We start from the raw sequence: 26,405 nt of genomic DNA on the forward strand, positions 1-26,405 counted from the left end.
CAATGACCCCCACTCCCCACTGTCCATATATCCCTAAGTCACCACGCTCCAGGTGGACAACACTATATACAACGTCAGCTGTGTAACTGGATGCGGGCCCTTTGCTAACTGCGTGGCTCCACTTCTGCAGGGCCTCATTTTACAAATGTGGAAACCGAGGCTCATGGCAGATAAGCAAGCTCAAGCTCCCAGCTGCGAAGTGCTTAGCTGAGATTCAAACTGGTGTCTGGCTTTCATCCCAGCATTCCATAACATCAACCACAGATCACCCAAAACCCACAGGGCCTGGAGGATGCCATCGGGTCTTTGTACCTCCCACATGGAGGGCGCAATGCTGAGGCTAATGTGAAAGGCAGGCTGGTGGAGGCCGGGAGCAGGCGGGGACGGGAAGCCCGCGTGGGCGCTGGGCATTTGCAGGCTGACCAGCCTGCAGCCAAGCCAGCTGTCCACCGCTGTGGCTACAATGTCCTTGTCACCACCTGCACACCACAGCCACTGCTGTGCCATTTTTAAATCGTTACACAGATGCCAAGCTTTTTCACAGACATTGCTTTGGCGCCACATGACAACCTTATAGGAACTGAGCAGGGATTTCTTCTCTTTCTCACGTGAGGAAATTGGTGTTCCCAGCAGAGGAGTGACTTCCCAAAGAGCACACACCGAGGCAGTGCTTGAGAGTGAATTTGGAGGCTGCATCTCCCGCCTCCCTGTCCAGGGCTTTGTCTCCCCTCCATGCCCTTGACTTTTCAGTGTGACCAGCACTGATGGCCTGATAACAAAGTGACCACTGTTGCGCTCACTCCGTGCAGGTTTTCATTTCACAGGTGGAGATGCTGAGACAGAGAAATGTGGAGCCTCTGGCCCCAGGTCACCAAGCTAGGAAGGGGCGGAGCTGGGATTCGAGGGGCGGAGCTGGAATTTAAGGGGCGGAGCTGGGATTCCAGTGGAGGGTGGTCTGGCTGTGGGCCTGAGCTCAGCATCTCGGTGGGGCACTGCTCTGTCTGGGACTAGAGGGACCAGGAGACCAGACACACTCAAATAGTGTGCGTGTCTGGCAGGTTATGGCAAGATTATGATAACAGAAGGACAAACAAAGCTCTTGGAGAGCCCACTAGATGGAGGTTGTTATGAACATCTGGGCAGGAGGCCAGGAGTCTGAGCAAGGGACATGGGAACAGAGGGAGGTGACAGATAGGAGGGAGGCGGCCTTGTGAGACCTTGGTCAAGTGCCTTGCTCTCTCTCAATTTACCCAGCTGGTGAAAAAAGTCCCTGGAATATCTCCAGAGCCTCCTCCAACCCTAGAAACCCTCGGACCCTGGGAAAACAAGCAATGCTTGGTGACAGCCTGGCGGTGAGCCCTGGGGGACTCTGAATGTCCTTGGCCATCCTGGCATGGCTCAACTGCTGGGAAACAGGCTTGCAAAACACAGGGCCAGCCAGCATGCCTGGGCACCACTGAAGTGTGGGTCCTGAGGGGGCCACATTCCACTGCTGTCAACCTTCCCACAGCCCCACAGCAGCAAGCGCCACCCGGCCTGACTCACAAGTGCCCAGTGGAATGGCACTCCAGGCCCGCCCTGCCCCCGCTGGCCCTGTCCAGAGCCCTACATGCAACTCAGTCCCCTCACTGTCACCTGTCCTTCAATGCCCCTCACTCACTTCGTAAGGTCAGCCCCTGGGATAGAGAGGCAAGGGGTCCTGTAGGAGACCTTAGGGAAAATGACCACCCTATCCCAAGGGACCTGGGCTAGGCAGAGGCTGCCCAGCCAAGTCAACGAAGACTCTTGGGTGGGGAAGGTCAGGAGAGTCCATCAGTGCCGGCCCTCAGCCGAGTCTCCACACTAACAGTTGGCCCTTCAACCCACATGTGAAACATGCTCCTACTCAATAACCTTCCATGGCTCCCACCACCCACCAGGCAAAACCCTTCAATCTGACTGGCTACACAGGCCACTGTTACCAACAGCCAGTTAACTGAGTGTGTGTGTGACAGGGCCTTTGCTAGGCGCTTTGTGCACATTGTCTCATTTAACCCTCACGGTGACCCTGAGACGCAGGTACTGAGGTTGGCCCATTTTTATAGACGGGAACATTGAGGTTCAGAGAGGTTACGTCTTTGGCAGAGAAAGGATTCAAACCCGTGTCTGGACACTGGTTCTTGACCATGGTGCTGTGCGGCCTCCTCAAGTGCCCCTGCCACGCTCAGGACCCTGGGGCCAGCTCAATGCTTCTATGGACAGGAGGGGAAACCAAGGCACAGAGAAAAAGCTCTCTGCGTTAGCGGCAGAGTCAGGACGAGGCCTCTCCTCCCAGGGGTCCCTGCCCTCCACCCCGGGAGGAACTCCCGCCCAGAGGCATGCCCGCAGGAAGGCCCGGACCAACGCCCCAGCAATGAGTCCTCAGGATCGGCCTCTTCCCTCTGCCCAGAGGAAGGGAAAAGCAGCAGGAGCTTTGCAAAGAGAGATCAGATCCTTGGGGCACAGGAGGGTCCCACTGGGAACCCTCACGGCCCCTGAGGAAATCACCCTTCAATAACAAGACCGGGCAGGCCCAGGACCAATCTCCCCAACCCCAGGGGGAGCGCCAACCTCACACCTCTGACCTGAAATCTCCATTGTTCTCCCAAAACCTGCCTGTCCTGCAGCCTCCCTGTCTCAGTAAATGACAACACGGTCCTCAAGGCAGAAACCTTGCCATGGACACCCTCTTCCTCTCACATCCCACATCTAATCCATTGGCTCATCCTGCAAAATCAAGCCAGAAGTGGACTCCCCAACCGCCCCCACACTGAGGTCCTCCCTCACGGGAGTGCTGCAGCAGCCTCCTGGCCAGAGTCCCGCTCCAACCTGGTCTCCTCTCCACGCGGGAGCTCGCACGATCCCTCTCACACGTATGTTGAAACAAGTCACACCTCGACCAGCCCCGCAGCCACTTCCCCTTTACTCCGACCCAACAGCTAAGTCCTCTGGATGAGCCAGGAGGCCCTGCACACTCCCTTGGCCCATCTCCCACCAGGATGGCTCTTATTCTTCCTGCCCTGGCCACGCCAGCTCCTTGCTGTTCCTCAACACACCCCGCACCCTTCTGCCTCGAAGTCTTTGTGATGCTCTTCCCTCTGCCTAGAATGCTCTTCCCCAGATACCCCATGGCGCCCGTCTCCCTCCTAGAGTCTACTGTCCCCTTACCAGAGGCTTCCCGCGACCTGACGCAGCAGAGCCACTCCCTGGAGTCACACTTTTTACCTCCCTTCCAGCCTTATCTTTCCTGCAGGCACCTCTCACTACCTGATTAGTAGTTAGTGCCGGGCTGGTATTTGTTGGCTTGTTGATTCTATCGCACCACTACAATATCAGCCCCAAGCCTCGGTCTGTTTTGTTCAATGCTGCATCCCAATGCCTAGAAAAGTGCCTGGAACAAAGCGGACGTTGAATGAGGGACTACTGCTTTCCTCATTTAAACACACCTTTCGGTTTCTGCAGGCCCCTGGAAGACCAGGGTCACCTGGGAGCCAATACGATACTCTACCAGTGCCAGCTGCAACCCAGAGGTTGGCACATGAACAGTGCGGGTCAAATCTAACAACTCGCTGCTTGGACCAGAACAGGACAATTACATTGGTCCCTGTCTGATGCCTTTGCCCACTTTTGGCCACTAAAGGAGAACTTTCGAATCTGACAGCTGGACCCACGGGGCGGCTCCAGGCACCAGCAGGGGCATGGGCCAGGCTGCTCCTGCCCTTCCTCCCAGCCCCCAGAGCTGCCGGAGTCCAGCATCTACAAAGGCTGCCCCATCCTCCCAGCAAGAGGAGGCGGAGGAGGGAAGCCCAGGGCCACGCCTGCCCCTTTCCTGTTGTCAGCAGGACCATCAGAAGGAAGCTTTGTTCTCAGAATAAAGAGTGTGAAGCCCCGTGCCAGGCGGAAACGGGCACAGGCCCATAACGACAGTTTAAGGAAAAATAAAAAAAGGGATGGAGAATGTCGGAGGGGTAATTTGCACACCCAACCGGTTTCTGCCTCTAGGGTGGCTGTGACATGGTGGCTTCACCTTTCCAGGCCCCAGCCTACAGGTCATCATAATCAGATTGTCCTCACTGAGTGATGAGGCACCGATCCTGCAGGGGGAGGTGGGGACAGAGGAGTATGGCCTTGCCTGGGCGTCGGAAGACCTGGAGTCCAGGCCCGACTTGCCGCGCACTCATATGACATTGGAGGGTCCCTCCCTCTGTGTACCTCAGTTTACCCATCTGTAAATGGCTTGTCCAGTCTGCACTTGAAGCCTCAGTCTACCTGCCACAGGACCCACACAGTGGGGTGCCCTTCGAGTCTGAATCTTCCAGAGCAGGGAGGCTGTACCCCAGACTGAAGGAATCAAAGATGAGACAAATCTGCACACATTTTTTCAAGCTTCCCAGGTCTTCTTGTATCCAGAGCAATTGTGACCTCTCCGCTAAGACCTCTTCCAGGAGGAGACATCTTAGCTGGCCTCAAGGGATGCTTAGGATTTCAATTAAGAGTGAAATAAAGCTCAGATGGACAGACAGCTGGATAAAGGGCTGACGGTGAAAGCAGGAACTCTAGAAGGAGAATGAAATAGAGAAAGGCCCGAAGGGAAGGAGCGGGGGGGGGGGGGGGGGGAGCCAGTCCAGTAAACTGAAATGACCCAACCTCCCATCCCGTCCCCTCAGGACGCAAAGGGCTGGCATCATGCCCTCTGAAGGCTGCGATCCCAGCCTCCCTTCTCCCCGCAGCCCCTCCGAGCCCCGGGGAGCACAGGGTGGGGACAGGTGCAGGCTCAGTGCTCCTCTCCTGGGTTATGCTGCAGGGGACACTTTCCGTGACTCTTTATCTGCAGCTTAAGAAGCTGTCTGGGTCAGTAGCTAAGCAGCCACAGCTTATGTGGGAGAGGATTCGAGGGCCACAGGGCAGGCGGATCCAGAGCCTCTATTAAATGGACCTTCACAGCTGGTGGGGAGCACCACTGCCACACCTTCATTCATAAAGGCAGCACTTATTATGCTCCTGCTGTGTACCTCACCCTGAGCCTGAGCACAGTGTTATGGGGGACACAGGACCCTCCATAACCCTCAAGGAGCCCACAGAGCAGACAGAAGAGGCACCACTACCACACGGAGAGAAAGCAGCCCATGCCCTCAGGACAGGGTTGCCAACTCAGATGCCTAGAGGCCAGAAAGGTCATGGAAGTGTGTGAAGCGGCTGGTGGGGCTGGGCAAAGTGGAGTGTGTGTGCCTCATCTCCAGGAGTGGCCACTGGGGAATGGCGGCTCGGAGTTATATGATCTTCCCATTTCTGAAGTAAAGCCAGAAGTTGGGATTTTGATGTAAAATTTCCTATTGTCAACTAGTTCAATTTTTGGCAGGAGCCAAGCAAAATCTGCCTGGGGGGCGGATGTGGCCTGCCCGTTTGTGACCTCTGTTTTCTTTCTTTCTTTTTTTTTTTTTTAATATTCTAACTACTGGGCAAACCGGCTAGGGCTTAATTAACCTAATTTTAATCTTTTTTTTTATAAAGTGGTTTTATATATATATTTTATTGATTTTTTACAGAGAGGAAGGGAGAAGGATAGAGAGTTAGAAACATTGATCAGCTGCCTCTTGCACAGCCCCTACTGGGGATGTGCCCGCAACCAAGGTACATGCCCTTGACCGGAATCGAACCTGGGACCTTTCAGTCTGCAGGTCGAGGCTCTATCCACTGAGCCAAACTGGCTAGGGCGTGACTTCTGTTTTCTTAAAAAAGACAGAGAGCACGCCGTGGAGGATGACTTCCCGTGCTGGCCTGGAAAGTGGGGCAGGCACTGCTGGGGAGGAAGTCGTGGGGAGGGGGTGGGTATACCTGCTGGAACCATAGGGACCATGGGTCCAGGCCCCCCGCACCTACTGCCTGCCTTTCCCTCTACAAAGGAGTCCCTGTCTCCATTCCCAAAGCAGGCACAAAGGCATCAGCTCTGTCTGTCCCCAGGTGGTAGGAGGAGGGGCCACCTGCCCAGAAAACCTCCAGACTAAATCAATTGGTGGCAAAATAGCACAGGTTCGATTTCATCCCTGGAGCTTGAAGAACAGGTCGGCTAATGCAACAGCTCCATTGGGGGGAAGGGAGAGGAAGAGACAATGGGGACAGAGCGAGGTTGGGAAGGGAGACCTGCCTGGCCAGGCGGCTGGTTGCATAACCCTCCTTCAGGACAAAGCCATGGGTTCAAGGCACGGAGTGGGGAGCTGGACCAGGGAGTCCCAGAATGCAGAGGGAGTCTCCCTCCTCCCCTGTCCACCCCACTCTCCGACCTTGCCCTGCAGTTCCTAGAGAGCCCACCTCAGAATGCAGGGCCGGAGATGGAGACTAAGCCCCCAGGATAAGGCACTGAACAGGACTGCACAGCAAATGAGCAAGTCTGTCTCGGCATAACTATGCTCATTATTCCCATTTAGCAGACAGGGAAACTGAAGCACAGACACAACTCACCCGAGGGCATGCAGCTTGCAGGGAAGGTGCTGGCTTGGAACCCGGCAGTGGCCTCCGTGGCCACACTGCACCATGGTGTTGCACTGCCACCAGGCTGCTTGCTACGAGAACCACACAGCCTCTTCAGCAGCCTCCTCAAGCCTGCGGCAGGCACGCGACCCCTGCCCTCCTGTCAGCACTCCAGGGGAGGTCAAGTCCTCTAACAACCTGACGAAACCTACAGGTGCCGCAGAAGAAGAATGCACAGAAATGCCTCCCAACGTTCACGTGGTTTCAGGGGCTCACAGATCTCTGCATCAGTGAGAATGGATGGGTCAAGATCCTAAGACACATAGGATCAAGAGATAGGAGGCGGCTGAGGGGAGGGACTCCCCCAAATCCTCTGGACCCCCCTCATATGTAAACTTGGAGCCCAAACGCACAGCTGCTTAAATCCACAGACGTGAGCACAAACAGTGCTCAGGGCCGACTCATCCCTTCAGGACTGGGAGAACTGAGTGAATCATAACACACAATAGCCCTTGCCTCGCACCCACTAGGTGTGACTCAGCTCCCAGCTGCTGGGCAGGCGGTGCACAGCTGGGCCCCGGCATCGGGAGGGGGTGGCATCACCCTGTGAACCATCCAGCCTCCTCCCCTCCATGCAAGTCACCATCTAGTGGGCCCCCGCACTGCGGGCCAGACCTGGCCTTTTCCCAATCCAGCAGCTCTGCATGTCTCCAAGGGGGACCCCTGTATCAGCCTCCATGCCGGGTCCTCAGAGAAGTAAGCCAAGACAACAGCCTCTTGCAGGACACCAGAAGAGCCCTGACTGGTTTGGCTCAGTGAATAGAGCATCAGCCTGCGGACTGAAGGGTCCCAGGTTCGATTCCGGTCAAGGGCAAGTACCTTGGTTACGGACACATGATCAGATGTTTCTCTCTCATCGATGTTTCTGACTCTCTATCCCTCTCCCTTCCACTCTGTAAAAAAATCAATAAAATATATTTTTAAAAAAAGACACCGGAAGACCCAGCCTCTAGTCCCAAGTCTTCCACGGCCTCACTGTTTGACCTCAAGCAGGCCCCTCCCCCCTCTGAGAGCCTCAGTTCCACCAACTGTACAATGGGGAGATGTCCCTGTCAAGTCCTTCCCAGCTCCAGCGCCTGAGCCTAGAAACAGCCCAACAAACTTCACGGGGCCCTGGGATCTTGCTTCGGGAAGTTACATAAACATCCTCCAGAAAAACAAAAGTCAAACTTAAAGACTCTACTTTTTTTTTTTTTTTTATATCAAGAAGCCCTTTTTATAGTCCAACTTCCCCCTTCCTACTTCCATTGTTCCAAATATCCTCTGAGGACCGAGAAAATACATTTGGTTTCCGTCTGGGGTTTGGGCTTCTTGGCGCTCTTCCTCTTGGACGCCGCCCCACCCCTCCTTGGCAGCTTTCTCCCCAGCACACACCCATCTCTGCCCCCCAAGCATTGCTCTGGGCCACCCTGAGGGCTCTGGCTGCCCAGCCTGCCAAAGATGGGGGGTGGGGAGCAGGGGCAGTTTTGGGGAAACAAACCCTTCTCTGGTCTGAGCTCTGGTCCCAATCGAGACACCGTGTGTGGGCCTGTGTGGGTGAGTCCCTGCTCCTCCCTGGGCCTCAGTTTCCCGCTAGGAAAGGAAGGGGAACGTTGTGTCAGGAAAGCCCGTGGGCTCCTGGGCAATCAATACCTTGGGGAGACTGAGGCAGGAACGAACAGCAGGGTAGACAGCGGGCGCTGATCTTCACCCCACACCCTTCCTGCTGGAACCAGAGGAGATCTACTTTTTCCTCTTATTTTACCTCCTGCCCTCAGAGTGGGGCCTGGAGCCCAGCACCGAGCTTCTCTGTGCTCAGATGGCCCATCCATAAGACAGGAAGAGTGACAGTGCCTGCAGAGGCCCCAACCTGGGGGTTTGAGCCCTAACCACCCCAGCCCAATCCACCAAGCCCATTTGATAGAATGTATACACCTGTCTCTTTAGAAAAGCAATCTAACTTGTGCCTACTACACAAACACTCCAGGACAATCCCCACTGCCCTTTTCCCAAGGAGATCATGCTTCTAAGCACCCCTACAGAATCCCTAGACCTACCCTCCGATGGCTAAATGGCCTCAGTATTTTCATCTACAAATGGGGACAATACTAGTGCCTGCTTTATAGGATTATTCTGAGGATTACTCCAGATACGATTACGTGGAAGTGCCTAACAAGCACTGATAAGCTCCCAGTAAATGTGAGTGGCAATTATACGATCATCATCATTGAAATTATTGAGACGCTTAAAACCACTGGACCGGTGACGGCTGAGGCCCCTTGGCCCTCTCATCTGGCCACTGTAATCACATACACATGTCCACTCCTCACACCCCCGCCCCCAGCACCCAGCCGTGTCTGAAGCAGGACCCACACTCTGTCCAACCAGCTCTGGCCCCAGCCCCAGAACACGGCCAGCTTGTTCCTGGCATCCATCCTTGCTACTCACAAAACACCCCCTACTTTCAAATCCCCCAACCCTGCCTTCCTCACATGGCCCTAGCACTGTCTCCGGTAATCCCGTTGGGGTTCTGCTGAACCCCATCATTGCATCACAAGATTGTTTGCTGGGGTCAGAAAGCTCTTACAAGATGGTGGCTCCTTAAAGACAGAGTATTGAGAAACGGGGCTTTCCACTGGCTCCCCCACATTTGCTAGGTGTCTGAATATGTTGACAGCCCAAGGAGAGAAACATCAAATTTTTTAAATTAACTAACCAGTGTTTCTCAAACTTTAGCCGGCATCATAATTGCCTGGAGGTCTTAAAACAGGCTGCTGATCCTGGTTCTCCCCCTCTCTCACTCTTCCTCACCTGTTTCTGATTCAGTAGGTCTGGGTGGGGCTAGATAATTTGCATTTCTAACAAGTTTCCAGGTAATGCTGATGCAACTGGTCCAGAGACCAACTTTGAGAACCACTAACTTAACCTGCAGGTGAATCAGGGAGAGCTTCCGTGAAGAGGTGATGCTGACACTCCCATAAGAGCAGGAGCTGCCCAGCTGTAAGGAGGAGAGGAGGAGAAGCTGGGCAGAGGGTGCAGCATGAGTGAGGCCTGGATGACGACATTCATTTCTTCTCACCTGGCCTCTGCCTGGGCAGGTAGGGTAAACCAGAGGTGGCCGCAGCTGCGCAATGACTACAGCAAACCTTCACCGATCGCCACCCTGGACCTGCCCGGACAGGCTGATCCTTGGCTGGCCTCGGGGTGATGGGAATCCACACCCTGCTTTGTGGAGCCAGCAGACCTCAGGTCTGAACCAGGCCAGAGTCTCCACCATATCCCAACCACGTGAGCACCAGGATTCTGCCCCACACCTCCAGACAACCTGCCATCCTGGCTAGCTCTGCTGGTTCGCTTCCTCATTTCTGGTGTCTCCTCTGGCCAGAGCAGCCCCTCAGAAACCAGCAGACCTTGACAGTAATCAGGCTGAGCTGTGCCCCTCGCTAAGACTTAGCTATCACATCTGCTAAAGGGGATGACACCGTGCCTATCTCCTACTGCTGTTGGAGGGAGGGTAAAGAGAGCTCCTCAGTCAATAACAACATCATCAGTATAACAATCACCATAACTCAGCACCTTCCTGAATTATCTCCCTAAATGCTGTGAAAGGGGGACAATTATGGTCCCCTTGGTACTCTGAAGAAACTAAACAGCTTGCCCCACGTCCCTCAAGTAGGAAGTGGCCCAGCAGGGATTTGAACCCAGACTGTCTAGCCCCAGAGCCTAGTTCCCAGCCTCTGCTGTCTGTGTCCTAGACCTGGCCTAGGTCACCTCTCCCTGCCACCATCCTCTCCCCCTTCCTAGGGCACCGGGAGACTGGGCAGGAGGCCTCTGGAGGCTCCAGGCCTTAGTGCACACAGTCCGGGCCTTGGGTCCCCGGCTTGAGGGCAGCCCAGCGCCTGCCAGCCAGGTCATCTTCTTTGGCACACTGTTTGAGATACCGTTGAACATGGCCTTACAGAACTTGAGCACCTTATCCTGAATGAAAGGAGAGAAGAGGAAAAACAGGTGTGACAAAGAGCGGAAATCCTGCCAGGCTTCCCGAATAAGGCCAGCAGCTCCCATACCCCAGGCAGATTGCCCCATCTCTCCGGCCTCAGTTTCATCACCCGAACAAGCCTTGAGACAAAAAGTTCAGGAACTTAAACTCCCGGGAGCCTTCCCTTCATCTCGAAAGAACAGATCGCTTCCCAGATGTAAACAAACAATAACAACAACCACTGTTATCTTTAACAGTTCCTACTTACTGGGCCCTTACTGTGATCTGCTCAGCCTCCCTAGCAAAGCAAGATTCTTACTCTCCTCCTCCTGCAATTGAGGAAACTGATGCCAAGAGAGATTTGGGTAACTTGCTCTGGATCCCACAGCCAATGGTGGCAGTGCTGGGATTTGAACCCAGGGCTTTCTATTCCACTCTGCAATGCTGCCCACCTCTGCTGGGGCAGAAATGGGCCACACGCAGCCAGCCCCTGTTTCTGGGCACGGAGCCTAGGGAAGATGAGACATGTTCCTAAGGAACCAAAATTCAAAGCCAGGTATGTGAAGGGCCCGTGAGAGGGCCAGATAACAGGGTCTGCATATATAAAGCAGGGAGTGGGCAATGCCAACTCTGCAGAATTAGGAATGACTGCATGTAGAGGTGGCACTGGTGAGAAGGGTTTGGGGGGTTGAGGGGAAGCGACTAGGCTGCAGCATCCCCGCTATTAGCAGGGATGTGGAGGTGTAGCAAGGGAGAGGGAGCACAGAGGGAGGGAGAAGAGGCAGCCAATGGGAGACAGGGCACTACCTAGCCAGCCACCTCCCATACCTTGCCTTCCAGTAAATACATGTTCATTTGTGATACACATTTTAAAATTTAATAACTCTGATCTATATCTAAAAATAAAACAGGTAGTAATAAAAAGGGCCAGGAAGCAACTTAACACAAACTATCCTCCATCTAGAAGAGAGCTTCATCCCCAATTTGACTCCTTTGGTGACAGACTAGCCTTGAGGCCACATGGTCCAAGACAATCATGTCTGCCCCTTCCACCGAGCTCCAAACCTCCCAAGATCAGCAGAGCCTGCTTTAGCCTCTGCTGCAGGGAAGGGAGGGATTACCCTGCCCCCCACCCCTCCCACTCCTCACGTTCAAACCTGCCAGCCCTTTCCTCCAACCCCTGCTGATTCAGCCTGATTCATGATGCAGCCTTATTTCCTCATATTTGAGGAAAGAGAAATTGAACCCATTTCACAGATTGGGAAATGGAAGAATAAGGCTCAGTCCTCTGTGAAACCAGTCTCCGCCAGCACAGGCTCCGGTGGCTGATCCACACATCCTGAGAGGCCTCTAGAAGGTAGGTTGGGCTGAGTATATTCCACGGGGCAAGGACTCTCCTAGGCGGAGCCCTGCAGGCCTGGCATTTATGAGGAACATCCTGAGATGTACAAGAAGGGGCAGTTCTGAAAAGCTATGAGAAAAGCAGGGTGGAAGTGGGCCAAGCACCCCCCACCCCACCCCCGCCAATGCTAATATTCTCGGGTAAACTGGGAACTGAAAGAGGTCGCCCAGGCCTGACCCTCCTGGTACACGCTTCCTGCAGCCTCTCCAACTCTCCAGCTTCTCTGCAGACCTTCGGGGATGGGAATCTCTCTCCTCACCAAGGAGCTTATTCCCATTAGCTTCCCTGTCACTCTTGATGCTGTCTGTGCCCCCAGGAGCCACACAAAACAAGACTACGCCCTCTGCACACAGAGAGCCCTGCAGGGACTTGAAAGCAGTGACACTGCCACGTAATGGTCCTTCCCCAAATCTTAGACCACCTGTGATGACCCCAGTCCCCAAGGCAGCTACAAGGTCCTGCAGCCTCCCCTCCTTCCCTCTCCGTTCCGTAGCTCATGTCACACTCTAGCCATCTCTCTGCTGGACCAGCATTTCTGAGCTGGTTTCCACCCAGCCAGTCTTGCCACCATCTTTGGCCAAGTGACCTGAGAGGAGCAGCACAATAGAACAGAAACAGTTCAGGCCTGTGTTCAAATATAGCTCTGCGATCCCTCTGAGCCTCCATTTCCCCATCTGAAAACGGGGCAGGGGTGGGGGAGGCCGCCAGCAGCAGCTCCTTTGAAGGGGTATTGTGAGATTTCAATGGGGCGTCTGTAAGAGGCCTGGCACAAGGCAGCGCAACAGGCATCGACTCAACGAGCTGCTTACAACCCTCTGTCCTCCCCACCGGCTTCAGGATAAAATCCAAACTCCGGGGCACACTGCAAGCTATCCGCCCCGATCTTATCTCCCACTGCCCGTTCCCAGTCTGCGCCTCACCAACGCTTCCTCCCCCAGGAAGCTCTGCGGACAGACATCAGCAGCGGAGGAGCCTTCCCCTCCACTGACCTTACAAAGCCCATCCGTCACTGATCACCTTTGCCATCACTTGATCCTTGTCTTCCCTCCCCCATCAGATCGGCAGCCTCTCCAGTCAGGAGCCAGCAGCACCTTTTGCCCATTTCATGTCTCCATCACCCTTGTCCACAGCTATTTAACAAGCTACTCTAACTTTCCATTTCAAGTAAAGAATGTCCAACTCTTCCAAACAGTCCAGGTATTTCCAGCCATACCCCAGAGCAAATTCCAACCTCTGTCCCGTCTTAGGGACTTTCAGGCCTGGTTTTAGTTCCAAAGTATGGCAGATGGGTCAACAGCCCAGGGCAGAGGGAGGCCAAAGGCCATTTCTAAGTTTTCTCAGGAGACTTTCTCAGATGCAGAGTTTCCCAGTTGGCCCCTAGGCCAAACCCAGCCTATGATTCCTTACTTCTGCTCACATCTTCATCTTGTGATTGCAAAACTGTTCCGTGCATACCCCCTTGTTGATGGGAGGCCAGCTCTCCATCTTTTCTTGCTTGCTGGCTCCCTCCCTTCACCTACTGATTATCCAAGAGGCCTCTCCCCCTGCTCTGATCATGATGACAGGAAAGTCTGACCACATGCCAAGGGTCATCCCCATCGCTTAGGACTCCCTTAAGCGTTCCGGCCCCTCTACCCATTTCCCTGAGTTTCTGAATCCCCTCAAAAGTCCAGCGAGTAGTGGACTTTCCAGTGACATTCCTACAACTGAAAGTGAACTGTCCACCCCGGAGGGCCCCTATTCTCAGGACCCAGGAAACGCCTACGGGCCCTGCAAGTCCAAGACAGAGTGCTGGACCTGCCCTCAGAGCAGTTAGAACAGCAATGCACAAACTTCCATCTTCCAAGAACTTCTTTCGTTATCTACCCCCTCCATTGTTTTAGGATGTCATTTATGAACTAACAATTTGCTTTCCATTGTTTAAGAAATTACTCAAAGCCCCCAATCAAAGCCCAATCAGCAATCATGAGATGGTACCCCCTGCACAGGGCACTGGGCCACCCTACTAATTCACTTACAGGGTATTTAATGAGGACCCGCCGTGTGTCCTAGGCTCAAAAACCCATACACACGTGCATTTTCCACAAGGATTCTGCAGTCCTGACGCTGGCTCAAAGTCCACTCCTCATTACTATCCTCAAGGACCTTTGGGGCTGGGGTACCTAGAGCAGCCCATAAGCTTAGCACTGAGGACTGCTGATGAGTCACACATGAGGACGCTGAGATGTCAGTGCCTTGGCCTTAGAGCTCTCATCACCCCCAGGGCTTTAATTCTGGGCCCCACCTCTGCCCCCTGCTGATCTGAAAGTGACCTGGTCTAATGGAGATGAAAGCCACTGCACTCCCCTGGGTGCTGGGGAGAGGTCTGTTGACAAAGCCACCAGCTGTCCCCAGCCAAAGCCAGGGAGATGGGCTCCTCCCTGCACCACCCCAACTGGGAGAGAGTTCCTGCCAGGGATCCAGGCAGCAACAGAAACTGGACCATCACGGAGCTCCAGGCCCAGGCTCCGACTGAGTTCCCCTCTTGCTCCAGCTGCCACAGCAAGAGCCAGGGCAAAAGACCTCACCCGCGCCAGTACCGCCAGAAGGAGCATCACTTGGGGGTAAGGGGAGTGGGGAGAGGGAGCAGGTGTCCTCACAATTCCAACTGAAAATGAAACTGTGCGCTCAGTCATAGCAGGACCTTATAGAGCCCTGTTAGCTGAGACTCGGGCTGGGGGAGGGGAGTCAAATCCAAGTTCCACTACTTCCCACCTACTTGACCTGTGCCATTCTGTGCCTCAGTTTCCCCCTCTGTAACATGTGGTTAATAGTCATGTCAAAGAATTAAATGAGATCACATATGTAAGTCAATTAGCCCCCTGTCTGGCCCACAGTAAACATGCAATAAGTACTTGTTGAATATAAACAAGCCACTGTTACTGAGGCCCCACAGGTCCTTATTTCATCCTTATTCTGGCAGATACTATCTTTTGCCCATATCACAGGTGAGGAAACTGAGGCTAGCTAGTAGCAGGTAAGGAACCAGCCAAGATCACACAGCTGGAAAGTGACAGACACCCAGGTCAGTCTGAACCCCAGACCAGGGGCCAGTACTACCCCAGGCCATTCCAAATGGGTTTTTTTTCCGGGGGGTGTGCGGGGGGGCGGGGGGAGAACAGCACAGGGGCGTGACTGGAGTGTATCTCCTCACCCCGGCATGGCTCCTGGCTGACCCAGGTGCTCACATCTGGGGAAAAGCCAGGAGGCCAGCCCCCAGATTGCCCGCCGGCCCCAGAACCCACGCGTCCCACGGTCCATGGGCGCCCCCTCCTCACCTGGTCCCCGGGGGTGAACGGGCAGCGTCCAGATGGGTGCTCCTGGCTCCTGGGAACCTAGGGAAGAGGGAGCTGCAGACCGGGCCGCTCGCAGCCCGGAGAAAACCGGTCGGGCTGCCTTCCCCTTCCTGAAGCGGGGACCCGGCCCCGCACCCCCTCCCTCGCCAGACAAAAGTTTCCCCTGTTCGGGAGAAGGGGAGGGGGAGGGGGCATTCCTCGTGAGTGACATTATGCGTGACCTACAGCTGCCGCGTGCCCTCGGCGCACCCCGGCCCCGCGCGGCCCCCCACCCTTTGTCCTCCCGCCCGGAGCGCGGGGCCCGCAGCCCCGCCGGCCCGCCCGGCGCCCGCCCGCCCCAAACTCGCCGCGGGGCCGCTGGGGCGCCGCGCGGCCTGCACGCCCGGCTCGGGCCCCGCCGGCTGGGCGACCGGGGACCGGCCGGTTCCGGCCTCCGGGCCTCTTACCTGCCGCGGTGGGGCGCTACCCGGGGAAGGGGGCGCTCCGGGCGAGCCGCCGGACGCCGGGGTCCCCCGGCATGGCGAGCGCTGCCGGGATCGGCCCGGCGGGTTAACCCCTTCGCGGCCGCCGCCGCTCCCGCCCGCGCCCCCGCCCCGCGCCGCCGCCCCGCCCCCGCTCGCTCTCCTCCCGCCCCTCCCGCCGGCTCCCAGCCCCCATCCCGGCCCCCCAAACAGCACGGGGGCCGCTCAGAGCCGCCCCTCCTCCCGCGGCCGCGAGGTGGGGGTCCCCCTGAAGACGAGAAGTTGGGGTGCTCTCCCTCGCCCCCCACGGACCCGCGGAGCACAGACGGGCGAGCCCGCGCGCCGGGGGCCCCCAGCCCGCGCCCCCTTCCCGCCCCGGCCCGGCGCCCACCTTCCCGAGCCGCGGCGTGGAGCGGGCTCGATCCGTGACGGAGCGGGGCGCCGGCAAAGACCGGCTCCGGGGCCGGCGGCGGGCGTGCAGCGAGCGCCCGGGGCGGGGGCGGGGGCGGGCGGGACCCCGCTCTGCTCTCGGGGCTGGATTCTCGGTTTCCACCCGGATTCTCCCTCGGCTCTCCCGGCCGATTCGGTGCTGCTCGGCGACCACGTGACGCGGCTGCCTTTGACCCCGGTCTCGGAGCGGGTAGGGGGCGGGGGCCGGGGGGTGTCAGATGCGGCACCCACGAGGGCTGGGGGCGGCTGCCCGGCGCCCCGGGGGTGGTGGCCCCGAGGAGACAAAGCCGGGGGAGACCAACAAGTGATTCGGGGTCAAAGGGAGAACAGCGCTCGGGGGTCGGAGATGCTTCAGCGAGAACCTGGGAGACAAAGACCCGCGTCCGCCGCGCCTCCGAGGGCCCCGGGAGCGCGAGGGGCCTCGGCTCTGCAGCCCCTGGGCCGAGGACAGCCGCCCTGGGCCTCGGCTCAGGCGCCGCGACATCCAAGTCTCCGCTGGAGTGACCTCCTGGCAGGCCTCCCATCCCCCCTCCGCTTCCCACCTTTGCCCTGACTCTAGAAAAACCCTTTATTTCCTTTATCGTGATTATCTGGTTCATTTGCTGGTTTCCCTGTTTACTAAAATGTCATCTCCCCCAACAAGTTGTTCCCAGATGAATCCCCAGAGCCGGGCACACAGCTGGCAGATGGAGAGGTGGATGACCTTGTGCAAATCTCTTCTCCCACTGAGCCTCAGTTTCCCACTCCCAGTGTTATTTCAGCCAATCCAACAACCCTGTGAGGGCAAGGTTACAGCGCCTGCCCGGAACAAACAGATGGGACGCCCAGGCCCAGAGATGAGATGGTTTCTGGGAGTCTCCTCTGCAGCTGAGAGCCTCAGCCTGCGCTCAGATCTGACTGCTCCAGACCTCAGCTTCCTCCCACGCGGGAGTGAGCCAGCCTGTAAAATCGGGGGGGGGGGGGGGGGGCCTTAAGGGCTTGATCAGTGAGCCTTAAGGGGCTTGCTTTGATAATATGTAGATCATCAGGGCCCCCCCCCCCCCCGCCAAGATGCTGATTCCAGGTGGACCTGGCCGGGATGAGTCTGGGCTTATTTGGAAAATAGTGCATTGGTGATTTCCTAAGGACCTTCAGAAGCTCAAGATCCTCTACCTGTAGAAGCAAAGCCCAAAAACATCAGCAACCAGAACAGAGCAAAAGGAGGCAGAGAAGCCAAGTTTGACCTGAGAGCAGGATAGACTCATCCTGGTGCCCCCAAAGGGTAATGTCCTGTAGTGAGCGGAAAGGGGAGGAGAGGGGCTGGGGGATGGGACCAGGCTTCTGACTCCCAGGTAGGTAGGTCCACGTGACAGCTTTGGACTTCCTGTAATCAGACAGGATACAGCCTAATGGCCGCAGCCACAAGCCTAAATTGCAGGCCACCTTCAAAGGCAGGTTTGTGACTTCCTGGTACATACTCCCACCACCCCACCAGGATGACCAGGAAAATCAGCATCCACCAGCAAATTCTCCTTTATAAATCCATGTTCCTGCCCAGCCAGCATAGCTCATTGAGTGTTGACCTATGAACCAAGAGGTCACGGTTCAATTCCCCGTCAGGGCACATGCCCAGGTTTCCAGCTCCATCCCCATTGTGGTAGCCAATCAATGATTCTCTCTCATCATTGTTGTTTCTATTTCTCCCTCTTCCTCTCTGAAATCAATAATATATATATATATATATATATTTATAAATATATATATATATTTAAATCCCATGTTTCTGTAGTCTGTAACTGGTCTTGAAGATCGTCTGGACCTTAGGTAGGCTAAGCAAGGCCCTAGAACCTTAGTCATGCATATCTCTGCTTTGGAAGCCATTTCCATCTGCATGAGGCCCTGTGAGCATATTCTCTGTGCCAAGCACTATGTTCCTGGTAAGGAGACGCAACGTGTAAAGAGACATGGGTTTCGAGATGCTCTGTATATCCCTCCCTGTGTCCAGAGACTATCGGAGCTGAAGGCATGCTGGGGACACCCAGGGCAAGTGCTATGGCCCACAGTAAGAGGAAAGCAGGATGAGGGAGTTTTGGGGGGTGGGAGGGAGACAGCCTCTGACCAGGAGCAAGAAGAATGGGTGGGATCTGGGTAGGGAGATGGACATTCTCAGCACATGAGACAACCTGTGCAAAGGCCACATGGAGGACACTCGGGAAAAGTTGAGTGTTGCATGGACAGGAGGCAGGGGGCAGGGTGAGAAGAGCAGAGGAAGCAGGAAGGAAAGAATGAGAGAGAAAACTGGAGAGGAGGGTTAGGAGCAGATTGTGAGAGGCCTTGTGTGAGGTGCTCTGCTGACTGGGATTCTCTGGGGGCCTGCCTGGTGGAGAGAGAAGATTGGTAGCAGGTGAAGGGAGTGATAAGAGCCACACTGAGGGAAGGTGGAGGGGAAGGAGGTCCCCTGAACTGAGTGAGACTGTATCTTGCCAATGGAGCTGCAGGTCCACTGTTTCTGGGGGGACACCTGTGAGCTGGGGTGACTCCCTATCACTCATGGCTCTTCCTATTCTTTTCAAGTCTTCAGAGTTGCTTTTCCTCAAGCTGTACCCAAGGCCCTCCAGCTCACTGTCACCCAGAAAGCCTGTGAGAAGGCGAGGCCAAGGCCCCACCCCAGGAAATGGCCTCCACGGGTCTAGGTGAAGCTAAGGACTTGCATTTCTAACCACACCCTGGGAGGTTCAGCAGACTGTCCTGCCCCGCCTTCCCCCTCAGGACCCAGCCACACCTCCCAGAGCTTTGGGGGCCTTCTTCATGCTGACAGCTCCCCCTGCCCAGACTCCCTCCTCAGCCCTAAGCCCCGCCCCCACTGCCCACTTGACACTCCCCTTGACTGTCCCAGGGCCACCTTTGTCCAACTCCATAAAGTAAAGGCTGGACTCATTATCTTCCACCCCAACCTGCTTCTCCCCTCCTCCTGGGTGCCCTTTCACGCATCCAGTCCAGAAATCTGACCCCAGTCCCTTGTCCCCACATCCTATCCACCAGCCAGTCCCACTGGTTCAACCTCCAGTTTTTTCTCTAACCTAACCCAACCTCAACTCTTCATCACTGCCACCCTCGTCTGAGCCCCATCTTGTCTCTGCCTTGCATTAATGTCTTGTCTTAATGACCTCTTAAATACCCTCCTACCTTCCACTTTGCCCATTCTTTTTTTTAAATATGTTTGTTTGTTTTATTATTTAGAGAGGAAGGTAGAGGGAGAGAGGGAAAAAACAAACATTGATGCCAGAGAGAAACATCGATTGGTTGCCTCCCACATGAACCCTGACAGGGGGTTGAACTCACAGCAGGGGTCTGTGACCTGACCAGGATGGTGCTCAACCAATTGAGCCACACTGGCCAGGCCCACACTGCCCATTCTAATGCAATTTCCTTGTGCCCATTTCTTACTTAAAACCACCAACAGCTTCCCATTACTCTAAGGTAAATTCTCTGCCTTGTTGTCCAGTCACATCTCTTGTCCTAAATGGTCTACCCACCCTTCACCTTTACCTAATTCCTTGTGAAGAGTGCGGACTCAAGCCAGGTTGCTTGGGTTTAAATGCTGGCTTTACCACTCACAAGCTGTGTGACCGTGGCCAGTTTTTCAACCTTTCTATATTCAGTTTCCTGGTCTCTAAGGCAGGAATAATAGTATGTACTTCATAGGGCTGTTGTGAGAATGAAATGAGCTAAATATGTAAAACCCTCAGTGTGGCCCTGGCCAGATGGTTCAGCTGGTTAGAGCATCGTCCTGATATGCCAAGGTTGCAAGTTCAATCCCCGGTCAGGGCACATACAAGAATCAACCAATAAAAGCATAAATAAGTAGAACAACGAATCTGTTTCTCCCTTCCTCTCTCTCTAAAATCAACAATAAATTTTTAAAAATGTGTTTAAATTGTAGAACCCTCAACGTGCTATTACATGATAAGTGCTGCCTGGGTTTTCCTCCTCGTGTTTCCCTTACACCCCTAATCCAGACCATGCTTCCCGGTCTACACATCACATCTGCCTCTTCATCATCCTTGTAGTTACTTGTTGTCTGCCTGTCTCTCTCGAGCGTAAACTCTGTGTGGAGAGGACCATGTTTATCATAGTGTCAGGCGCAGGGTAGGAACCCCCTCACATCGCCTGGCTATACTGATGCGATCGATGAATGTCAAACAGATTCATCATAAAATAGAGACGCCGAAACCGGTTTGGCTCAGTGGATAGAGCGTTGGCCTGCGGACTGAAGGGTCCCGGGTTCGATTCCGGTCAAGGGCATGTACCTGGGTTGCGGGCACATCCCCAGTAGGAGATGTGCAGGAGGCAGCTGATCGATGTTTCTCTTTCATCGATGTTTCTAACTCTCTATCTCTCTCCCTTCCTCTCTGTAAAAATCAATAAAATATTAAAAAAAAAAAAAAAGTCAAACGTAGTGACTGGCTTTCTTTAAAAAAATAAATAAATAAATAAAAATAAAATAGAGGATACTGGTTTTCTACAAAAATACCCATAAATGATATTTTGTTCATTCATTCATTCATTCATCCATTGTGGCCCTGTCCTCAGGAATGGATATAGTCTACCATGTAAATGAGTCAGAAGATACAATGCAGTGTAACTGTGTTGTTACAATGGCCTGTAACAATTTCGTTTCCCAGGAGGCCTTTGGAACAATGAAAGGGAAAAGTAACTAAAAACAAGCAGAGCTGTCTGTTTAGCCAGCACCCCCAGTTCCCAGCAGGGATGAGCAAGGACGGTAGGTCTCATCCTGAGGGCATTCGGGCCACCTGCTCTTTCTATGCCTAGAGACCTCCTATTCAGCCTTCAGGGCCCCAATCCTGGCTCTAATGATTCTGGGGACTATAGTGAGATTTGTCAAGGACAATCCAAATTTTATGTGTTTGCTTCTTTAAAAAAAGTAAAAGGTGATTGAATGAATGTGTAACTACATGTTATTTCATGTTGGACTTCAGTGGAGGTAGAAAATAGCCTCTGTCCGACCATGTGATCTGATTGTGGTTTGGAGAACATGGTCACCGTAATTACAACACTGACCACATGGTGTGAGTTCTCTCTCTTTCTCCCTCCCTCCCTCTTCCTCTTTCCCTCCCTTTCTCTCTAAAAATCAATAAAAAGAACAAAACAAAAATTACTTACTCTGGAGCATGCCATACGCTTTCCCTTTACTTGACAGCATGAAGCTCAGAGAGGTGAAGCAAATTCCCCCAAGTCACCCAGACAAGACTGGTAGAGATGGTCTCAAATCCAGACCCATCCAACTAAAAGACTAAGTTCTCCTCACTATTTGACTCTACCTCTCAGTGCCCAGGTGTCACGAGTTCCCACACTGTGCACGGCCACCTGGGTCTGTGCCTGCTCCCCTTGCTCCCACGGGGCTCCCTTCTCCCCCTTCCCCCTTGCACACCCACTGTCAACAATGCCAGTGCCGTCCAAAGAGCACTGCAGCTGCTTTCCAAAGCAGTCCCATCTCTGGGGCCAGGTTTCCTGTTTCAGCAGAATCTAAGGATGTGTGTCACACCTTCCCCAGTCCATCCCTTACTCCCAGGAGCTGCCACTGGGCCAAAGACTCCGCTGGCACAATCCCTCCCATGTGCAGCGCTTTTCCTGTTTTTATAAAGCATTTTCCAGTTCTATACACCAATTCCTGGGGACTCCGCAGCAGTCCTGAGAGGTAGATACAATGGAGAATTTCACCCCATTTTAAAGATGAGAAAGTAGAGGTTCAGCCAACCTGTGGGAGATCCCCTCAACTGGCATGAGAGCCGAGCAGTTTCGACCATCTGCCCACATTCTTCCAAGTCTCTGGAGCAGCGGTTCTCAACCGTGGCTGCACATTAGAATCACCTGGGAATCTTTTTAAAATCCTGATTTCTGGGCCTCATCCTCCAGAAATTCTGTTTCTTTGTTACTAATGTTGTGGCCCCACCCCATAACAAAGAAACAGAATTTCCGGAGGATGAGGCCCAGAAATCAGGATTTTAAAAAGATTCCCAAGTGATTCTAATGTGCAGGCAAGGTTGAGAACCACTGCTCTGGAGGGTGCAACTTGACCAAGAGAACAGGGATGGGGCGATCTTTAGAATCCTCACACAGAGGAGATAATGGCTTTTGCAAACAAATGTAAATCACTTAATTCCCCGTTTTATGATGTTCATTGTGATGCACCAATTACAACCTGGCAAAGAAAAACACTTCGAAGCACGTGTGATCTCTAAATGATGTGACAGCAATCAGCTCAAAGTCCGCTGAGGGCAGGGCAGGGCCAGGCCAAGTTCAGCCCCAGCATCAGTACAGCAGGTGCCTAGGGCCAGAGGGGGACGGGCTTTCCCAAACCTCTCAGCTGCTACTCAGACGGGCTCTGCCCTGACCTTGCTCTCACCAGGCCATGTCTCCTGCACTCCATCATCTGACCTCCTCCTTCTTCATTCTCTTTCACTTGGTCACCTGGAGTGAAATACTTTCAACAGCACTCAACTCAAACGATGATATTAGCCCTAGCTGGTTCTGCTCAGTGGATAGAGCATCAGTCTGAGCACTGAAGGGTCTCGGGCTCAAATCTGGTCAACGGCACATGATCGGGTTGCGGGCTCGATCCCCAGTGGGGGGCGTACAGAAGGCAGCCAATCAATGATTCTCTTTCATTATTGATGTTTCTATCTCTCCCTATCCCTTCCTCTCTGAAATCAATAAAAATATATATATATATTTTAAAGATTATATTAACTTAGCCCTGGCTACTGTCACTCAGTGGTTAGAATGTTGTCCCTCGAACCGAAGGGTCATGGGTTGGATTTTTAGTAAAGGGCACCTACCTGGGTTGCAGGTTCAATTCCCAGACGCATGCAGGAGGCAACCAATCAATGTGCCTCTCTCACGTGATGTTTGATCTCTCTCTCTCTCTCTCTCTCTCTCTCTCTCTCTTTCTTTCTCTCTACCCCTCCCTCCCTTTCACTCTAAAAAGCAATGGCAAAAATATCCTCAGATGAGGACTAATAAAAAAAGATTATATTAATTATTAATTTTTAAAAAGGGGTGGGATTTCTCCACAAGATTCTCATCGATTCTTTCAGTTCATTCTCACCACTCCCGTGGGGTAGGAGGTAGGCATTACAATTCCTACTTTCTAGTTAAAGAAACTGAGGCTCAGGGTCCTGGTACCTCCACAGCAGAGGTCCAGAGAGACCCCCACCTAGTGAAGCAGGGAGGGATGGTGGGGGTCACCTGGTCTGGGGGTTGCTGCCCACCCAGTTCTCTGTCGCCACCAGGCCATACACACACATCCAGCCCGCTTTGTTCATTTGCATTATTCTCCTGGGCCCCCTTCCGTCATAGTTTAGGATTCCAGAAAGAATTCAGGGGGCAAACCAAGGCCCAAGAGGAGCAGCGGGGAGAAGCAGTGCCTCCATCACACGACAGAGCTGAGCGAGGACAACCCGAGGCCCTGTGGCCACCCTGCCCCACCGCCCCACTGTGTCTGCATCAGAAGCTGAGGAGGTGGCACCGGCGAGGCAAGGACTACCAGGGCCAAGTCTAGACACCATTCCGGGCCCTTGGAGATGTGCCAGCATGAGGGGCTGGGAGGGGGGAAGTGTTGACTCCGAGGGGGAATTGGCTCTGGGATTGGCCTGGTGGCCAGACTCTTGTCTGGGGCTATCTGCTCCAACAGGCACGGACATTCTTATCATTCCACGGTCCTCCATTCACACCCACCTGTCTGGACTGGGTCTGTCCTGAGATGGAGCTGGAGTTGGGGGAGAGAAGAGTGAGGGAGACCGCAGGGATATACTGCACCCCACGCCCACCCACCCCCAGCACAATTATACTCATATACCACCCCCATGCCCACCCCCCACAGCACAATTACACTCATATACCACCCCCCAGCACAATTACACTCATATACCACCCCCATGCCCACCCCCCACAGCACAATTACACTCATATACCACCCCCCCAGCACAATTACACTCATATACCACCCCCATGCCCACCCACCCACCCTCAGCACAATTACACTCATTCACTCATATGCTGTGCACACACTCACCGCCCCCCACCCCCTCCTCCAAGTGATTAAGAGCTTTGGAGCCAGACTGTCCTGTGTTGGAATCTAGAGTCAGCCCTCACTTATGGTCACTTAACTTGGCTTTAATTGTTTACTTGTAGAGTGGGGATAATAGTGCTTACCTCAAAGGGTGGTTGAGAAGATTAAATGAGAAGCCACTTAGCACCATGCCTGGCATAACTATAGTCGTTACTGTCATTTTATCCAACACTCCTCTATTGTACACACACACACACACACACACACACACACACACACCCCAGAGGCTAATGCCCACCGATCCTCAGCCAGATGACCCCCCTCAGAGACCTATCACCTTCTGACCCCTCCACTCCAGGCAGCCTGGGGCCCTCAAGGCCTGGGTATGTGTCAGGTGTGCCCAGCATCCCCTCTTCCCAGAATGCCCTCACTGCCACCTCTTCACAGGCGAACTGCCCCCTTCCCTTCAAGTCCCAGCTTCAGGTCCTTCTCCTCCAGGAAGCCTCCCTGACTGACCTCTGATCTCCTCCTCTAATTGCTAAGTCCTCTGAGTCATTGCCACTTGGTAATGAGACTCTCTCACTCTGGCAGCGAGAAAGCCTCTTCCTTCTTCCTCCCCAGAGTCTCTTAAAACTGAAAAAAGCACTTCCCAGGCAGATTTGGGACACCTTACACCGACCTCCTGATTCCTGTGTCACCCTGAGTCCTAGTAACTGTAGTCACCCATCATCATACATCTTCCTGGAGCTGGAAACAGGGCAGGGTGTGGAGGGCCTGAGGGGCAGGCCAGTTACCCAGTGGACAGACAGGATCAATGACAAACTGGGAAGCTGGAAGGACCCTCAATCCATTGTTGGGGTCCCAGGAACAGTTCTGCTGAGGGATGGGGATTGGAGAGAGCCCTCTGGAGCTGAGGGTCCCTGCTGGGGGAGGTGTCCCTGAAACCCTCCTGTAACAAAGGTGTTGAGGTTTGCCCTGCAGCCTGCAGGACCAGACTCCCCACCTTTCATGGGGAGAGGGAAGCAGATTTGTTCTCAGAGGCCCTGGAAGGCGCTCTGGGAGCCAACGTGAGGTTGGAAGAAGCTTTGGGAAGCAGATCGCACACACCCGACTTGGGGAAACTTATAACAGTCCAAAAGCCCAGCAGCTTCGGGGCAGCAATTTCTCCACCGGGTGACAACCAGGAGAAGGGAAGGGGTCAGCACTGGAGGATCCCTGCGTTGGGTGGGAATAGGCCCAGGACTCTTCTCAGATACTTCCTGGCTCTGAGAGTCACTGTCTAAGATTCAATGACGTAAAGATCTGGAACTCTGGGTCCAAAATTCTGTCCCTTTAAAGTTCTGAAATGCAGCCCTGGATGGACAGCTTGGTTGGTTGGAGCATCATCCTGATATGCCAAGGTTGCAGGTTCGATCCCTGGTCAGGACCGAATGAATGAATAAATGAATAAGTGGAACAACAAATCAATGTTTCTCACACTCTCTCTTCCCCTCTCTCTGAAATCAATTTTTTAAAAAATTGAAGTTCTGAAATGCCACACATGAAATTTTTTATTTTTAGTAGACATGTTTTAAAAAGTTAAAAGAAACAGGTGAAATTAATTTTAATAATACATTTAACCGAATATACCCCAAATATTATATTTTCAACATGTAATTAATATAAAGAAATAGTGAGATGTTTTAAGTTCTTTCTTTTGTATTAAGTCCTCCAAATCCTCTGTGTGCCTGACTCACAGCACATCTCAATTCAGGCTAGCCACATTTCAAGGTTCAATGGCCACACATGGCTAGTGGCTACAGTGTTGGACTGCACAGTTTAGAAACCTAAAATCTATGACGCACTTTCTTCAAACTCTAGGAAGCTATGCCTCTGAGTTTCTAGAAGTCTGTGGCATATTAAGTGTCTGTACTAGTAATGCTACAACTGTGATTCCACCGGATTAAAATGTTTCCCAGAGTCTGCTTGTGGGTAAGTCTTCTCCCCACGTGTTTTTTGTGTGGAAAGAAATCCAGGCCCCTGCAGAGTCCCTGGGAGGTGAGGGAGCAAGGAGCCTCCCCCTGCCCTCCAGCTGCCTCCACCATCTGGCCCAGCCTGTGGAAGCCGGGTGGGCATGCCCTGTGCCCGGGATGCTGGCCTCTCCATGTACAGCTGCCTCGCCAGCCATCCCTCCAGCTCATCA

At 53.9% G+C, this 26,405-nt stretch overlaps 1 protein-coding gene across 2 annotated transcripts in view; it reads right to left on the reverse strand.

Moving 5' to 3' along the window:
• Nucleotides 1-16,173, reverse strand: part of NDST1 (N-deacetylase and N-sulfotransferase 1) — a 57,644-nt gene extending 41,471 nt beyond the window's left edge. The window contains exons 1-2 of one of the 2 annotated variants that reach the window (XM_036312423.1): nucleotides 16,094-16,173; nucleotides 15,224-15,280 (exon numbers count right to left, since the gene is read on the reverse strand). The gene's annotated coding sequence lies outside the window, so the exon portion shown is untranslated. Of the gene's footprint in view, nucleotides 1-15,223; nucleotides 15,281-15,687; nucleotides 15,826-16,093 lie in introns of those variants that run through there. The other variant, XM_036312421.1, reaches the window with a different exon arrangement.
• Between the last annotated feature and the right edge of the window lie 10,232 nt (nucleotides 16,174-26,405).

The sequence above is a fragment of the Myotis myotis genome, unplaced genomic scaffold, assembly GCF_014108235.1.
Source record: "Myotis myotis isolate mMyoMyo1 unplaced genomic scaffold, mMyoMyo1.p scaffold_m19_p_6, whole genome shotgun sequence".
Lineage (NCBI taxonomy): Eukaryota > Metazoa > Chordata > Mammalia > Chiroptera > Vespertilionidae > Myotis > Myotis myotis.